Raw genomic sequence first — 6118 nt, 5'->3', positions numbered from 1 at the left:
ATCCCACCTATTGGGAGGAGGACGAAGAGGTACGTCCTATGACAGGCCCATAAGTTACTCGTCATCTTATTTGTACATTTCTGTTTTTGGCCTTGAACATGTACTGTTCCTTGAACATTGCAGGACACCAGTGGTGGTGCTCCCCCATCGAGGTCCCAACCGAGTTCCCAGCCGAGTTCTGTTAAGCCTCCACCTTTCCTCGAAGAATTGTTTGAGTTGTTTGGCCATGAACCCCAAGACAGGGGCACCTTGCTGACGGCAGGAGGTATTCGTGAGGCGACACCTAGCGTGGGGACTGAGGGCAATGCAGCGGACTTGGACCAGGACCCCCTGCCTGCTAGTAGTGCTCGTGACTTGTCCAAACGGCCGGCTCGGGAATTCTCTGTGGACAGTCCTAGGAAAAAGAGAAGTGGCAGCTTGGAGCAGTACATCAGGGAGCTTTCTGACAGTGTGGCAAAAAGGAGCCTGCAACGTGCTGACCGTGCCCTGGGGGAAATGGTCTGTGCAATGCAGCTTATAGAAGAAGATGGTCTACAGGAGGGGTCTCCGCTTTACTGCCAGGCTCTTTATTTATGTACTAAGAACCCGGAGTATCGGACGACGTTCACGCAGATGAAAACGAAAGAGGGCCGACTGAACTGGATACAATTCAACTGGGACATGTTGAACAAGTAGTGATTGTGGCATGGCAGAGTTTTATTCTAGTGATGTGTACTGATGGGTTTCAAAAATAATGTTTGCACTTGTGTCGGAACAGTAATGTTAGCTTATGTAACATGTCCTGTTCGTTGAACATTTCGATTTAGTGCTAGTTAAATTCCTTTCAAGTTTAATGTCGTCCATGCTCAGCAATTTCTTTCAAGTTAAATGTCGTGATTAGTGATTTTTGTGAAGTGAAATGTTGCATTTGGATCAGTACTTTCTTTCTAGTTTAATGTCGTTTCTTTCTAGTTTAATGTCGTCTACGATCAGTACTTTTTTTATCTTGTGTCAGAACAGATTGCTTTGAAGTTGTTTGGAATTTTGATGTCTCTTGTCTTAACCTTTTGGACAGGTAGTTCATTAGGTCATTGGAGGCCCTCAGCTCATCAGTAGGAGGAGGATTGGTTTAATTCTGCGGCAACTGGAGTAAGGTGGAGAGGCAACTTCACTGGCACTTGACAGGTTCGAAACAAATGCATCTGTATAATATGGTGCAACTACAAATGTGTAAGGTGTGTTTGCTGATGCCCCTCCGATTGTGCATGCACAGGTTCAATCAAGTATGAGTAGTGCAGAGGAGCAAAACAGTGACACCGGCAGCGACAGCAGCTCCGTGTTCGATCTAAAGTGTTTAGTAGGAGCTGCAGCCGCATATGCGGAGGTGAACAGGAGGCAGCGCCCTGTGCGGAACTCGCCAGTTGACCTGCCACGCATGACGGGACGGCAATGGGTTGAGCTCAATCTACGGGACAAGCGGCGGTGCTTCGATAATTTTCGTATGTATCCCGATGCGTTCCTTCAGTTGCATGACATGTTGGTTACCAATCATGGATTGAAAACGTCGCAAGGGGAGAATCTGTTGAGGCTTTAGGTATGTTCGTGTGGGCGTGTGCGACACAACAGGCTTGTCGTCAAATTAGAAAAAGATTTGACCGGAGTTTGGACATAGTTAGTAGGAAGATAGCGCATGTGGCAAATGTAATGTTTTCATTTGCCCATACAGTAATCGGTCCAAAGGATCCTACTTACTCTAAGATGAATCATAAGCTAAACCAATATGCACCGTTCTTTGATGGGTGCATAGGTGCTCTAGACGGTACACACGTTCCCGTACTGGTCGGGCGTGAGTCCCATTTGAATTTTACTAATAGAAAAGGGTGGACTAGCTTCAATGTACTAGTTATAGTCGATATGGACATGCGATTCACGTATGTAGGAGCGGGGAGGGCAGGATCCTGTCATGACATGGCGGTGTTGAGGGACTGTATGGCGGCACCGAACTACCCTCATCCACCTGCAGGTATGGTACTTGACTAATTACGCACATGACGCTACAACTGCAAAATGTGGTGCACTAATGTTGAATATTTTTTATTATCTGTAGGACGATATTATTTGGTCGACTCGGGCTACGCAGTTCGAGAAGGCTATCTGGGGTCATATCGAAATATCAGGTACCATTTGGAGGAGTTTAGCAGAAGATCGGCGGACACTTTGGAGGAGAAATTCAACTTCCACCATTCCAGTCTTCGCAATGTGGTCGAACGCGCATTTGGCGTGGTCAAATCCAGGTGGCACATTCTGCGGGAAGTTCCACTATATTCTCGAGAGCGGCAAATGAAGCTCATTATTGCTTGCTTCGCACTCCATAATTATTTGCTGGACCTTGCCGATGCAAGTACTGCAGGTTCGAACATGGCACGAACTCCGGACTATGGGGTGTCCGAATGGGTGGCAGCAAATGCTACTCCTGATATGGCCAGTGTACAAGATTGGATTGCGGCGGGAATCTCTTTGATGTAAATGATGGGTGTATACTGTGTATGTTAATGTTGTAATTTGTATGTAAGCAATTGTAGTAGTTGTTGTGTACGTTCGTACCCTCTATTGTGTTGGTTAAGTTTGCGCGACAAAATTTGAATGTTGTACATCCTTTTACCATTACAAATTTAAATTTGAAACGTAGCAGCGCATCCGTAGGGAAAACAGGCTGAAAAATCCTACTAGCAGCTGCGCTGCAGCCGCTGGCAGCAGAAGCCAGCAGCGGCAGCCAGAACTAGCGCTGCCGAACGGCCTGTACATTCACCCAGTTGCGACCCTACTACCAGGTTATGAGACAATATATTGGAATGAATGGCTGCCGTAAATGGCGCCAGGCAATGAAATCATGCAGCTACCCAGGTAGACGCTTCTTCCTCTAAACGTGATTGAAAGTTCTTGCATTTCTTTCTAGCCAGATGAACCAGGCCACCAAGATGATCAGAGAGTCTAAAGTTTTCCTGGCCATTTTGTCTATCCGTTTCCTCACTGTCAGCCACCAATCAGGAAAGAAAGTTTCAAAAACAGATGGTGCAAGGTCCTGCCAACTCAGTTTAGACAAAATGAGATGCCACACTTCCCTGGCATACACACACTAAACCCACAGATGATTTATGGTTTCAGACTCCTAGGCACAGAGAATGCAAGTATCATCATTTTGAAGGTTATGCTTCTTGCGTCTAGAGGCTGTCCAGCAGCGTCCATGAATAGCAAGCCATATAAAGAATTTGCATTTAGGCGGAGCTCGAGTCTTGCACAGAGCCTTTGCCCCGGGTATCTCATACTGTCCAATGAAGAAAGCACTGTAAGCTGACGTCGTTGAGAAGTTATTGTCTTGAGTCCATTTCCGCAACACCTTGTCAGGGTATCCTCACTCAACGTGAACGGCTGTAGTTTGTTCCAAATGCATAGGTATTCAAGGAGAATCTGAACTATCAATGCTCCTGTCATGTCCTTGACCTATTTCCTGTCTTGCAATCCTTCGTGTACTGTTCTTTTTTTGCGAATTCTAGGACCAACCACCTAAAGGAGATATGGATCAATCTCCGCGATGGAACGACCATCGATCCATCTATCTTCCCAGAAAAGAGTATTTTTGCCATCACCGACCTGGGTTGAAGTAGAGTAGAAAAACAATTGGGCGATCTTAGATTCCACTGAATCAAGCAAATTATGGCATGAGCATGAAGTGTTAGTTTTCTTGAGTCACAACCATCGCATCCTTAAAGCATATCCCATGAGGCGTAGGTCTGTAACTCCAAAACCTCCCAATACAGATGGTCGACAACATTTCATCCAAGCTAGGAGACAATGGCCGCCAGAAATCATTTTTGTTCCTTTCCATAGAAAAGCTTTCCTGCATCTGTCAATCTTCCTGATTGCCCATGAGGACATGGCGACCGCTATAGCCGTGTGAATTGGGATGGCTGACATCTTCACCTTAACTAAGACTGCCCGGCCTGCTCTACTCATTAACTTTGCCTTACATGTGGGTAAACCATCACTGATCTTATCCACCAGATGCATCAAGTCATTCCTTCGCAACTTTATAACTGACAGAGGAATCCCCAAATACCTGCATGGTAGGGGTTCTAGGCAACCTGGAAAGAAGTTGAGCATCCTGATTGTATACTCCAGGTCACACTGAATAGGAGGGACAAGGCATTTGTCCAGAGTTTTTTTAGACCAGAAGCTACTCCAAATATGTCCAAAATAACCCCTGTGACAACAAGGTCTTGTTGCCTTGGTGCCAGAAATAACACAACAACGTCTGCATATAAATATGCACGGTTTTGCATAAGATTATCCCCTAGTGGCATGAGGAGACCCTCCCTGTCGGCCAGCCTGATCATGGAGTTTGACAAAAAGCATTGGCGATAAGGGGTCACCTTGCCTAAGAACCCTAGCATGACAGATTCTTCTACCAGGGCACCCGTTGAGGATTATTTTAGTACTTGCCGTGGATAAAAGCACGCTAATCCAATTGATCCATCTTCTTGTGAAGCCCATGTGCTGCAATAGAGCTAATAAGAAAGTCCAGTCAACAGAATCAAAAGCTTTTGAAATGTCCAATTTGAGTAGTGCAGTCAGGGATTTTTTTTCTATGTAGAAGCTTTGCTGATAGTTGGACTGCCCTAAAATTATCATGTATCAAGCGACCAAAGTAAGGATTTTAGAACAAAGGACATCGTAGTAGCTCTGTTCGATCATCCCAAACTCCCAGTTTGAGAAGAGAAAAGGCATGCATGATGTTCTTGCATCCTCCTAACAAAGATTCACTCGGCCCATCCATCCTAGCGAAGCTTCAAAAACAAGTGGGAAGGACAGGCGACTCGGCGAGAAACACATCACACATGGAAGCTCAATGGAAGGAAGACGAATCATGTGGAAGGCGAAGCACAATGGCATGCCACATCTATCCATTGACGTAGACAGAGACAAATGAGTGATAACCCCCCACTACCACCTAGCCAAAGAAGTTATTGGGATGGTTGATGGCTCGATGCGATGCCCAGGTCGCTTCCATTCGCCGGTGAAGGACCTGATTGATGTCCTAACTGGAAATACCAGCGTGCTTGCCGGGGCTAGTGGTTCGATGGGGTTTGTTCATGTTCACCGGGCAAGTCGGCAACGAGACGGCGGCGCTCGTTCGGAGCCAGCGCTAGATGGACGTGGACACATACATACCCATCACTCATCAGCTAGGTAAATACCTTCCCTTCTGTGAAATACCAGCAGCGACTAATGGACGGAGTACAAAGCATAGCCTTCAGCCTCACTTCTGGAACCCGAATGCTCTTGACCTCAAGTGCACGTGTCATGTGCGAGCACGTCAGTTTAGCTCCCACTGCTCCCAATAACTTGTGAGCATGGCCACATAGTAATAAGCCACCGTACCGCGCAGTCCGCGGCAACGTAAGGACTCGTGAGCATGGCGCTGACGCTGAGCGGGCTGACCGCCGGAGCAACACAGATGCCGTACATGTGAGTGCGCTCACGGCGGAAAAGAGGTTGCGTCGAGGGTTCCTACCGTCCCACGGGAGGTAGGAGGGGGCGCTTCGGCCATCGGCTCGTCGAGCCCGTGTGACATTGACTCATCGAGCGTTCACGGTCAACGAGTGGATGTGGCAAGGTCGTGTCGAGCAATGCCAATGCGGCTGTGAGCCGCTGACCATGACCATAAGGAATCAGCCGGATGCCACCGAGGTCGTTGCGTTCTCGCTTTGAGTGGGCTAGGCGGGCTTCAAACCATGGTCTCCTCATTATATCTTGGCATCTCTCTCTTTTTGCTAGCCATTCTTTCTTCAGCCTCGTCCAGTGGCAGATGCGACCCCGGAACTTAGGAGGAGCTCCCTCTTCTTCCTCCTTATTCCCTCCCTTCTCTTCTTCTTCCTCCTTCCTAAAAATTATGGAGGGGCTTAAGGGGGCTCCATTGTCCGAGTGGTGATAGGGGGGCTTGAGCCCCGCCCGCCCCACCGCTAGATCCACCCCTGGCCTCGTCTATTGTCAACTTCTCATCATCAGCACTCTTGTGTTGCCTACTGACTACTATGGTTTTTGAACCGATAGGAGAGGCTGCCTGTTATATTAAAAATAA

Source organism: Setaria viridis, chromosome 1 (assembly GCF_005286985.2).
Source record: "Setaria viridis chromosome 1, Setaria_viridis_v4.0, whole genome shotgun sequence".
NCBI classification, from domain to species: Eukaryota; Viridiplantae; Streptophyta; class Magnoliopsida; order Poales; family Poaceae; genus Setaria; species Setaria viridis.
Note: the sequence above shows the minus strand (reverse complement) of the source record.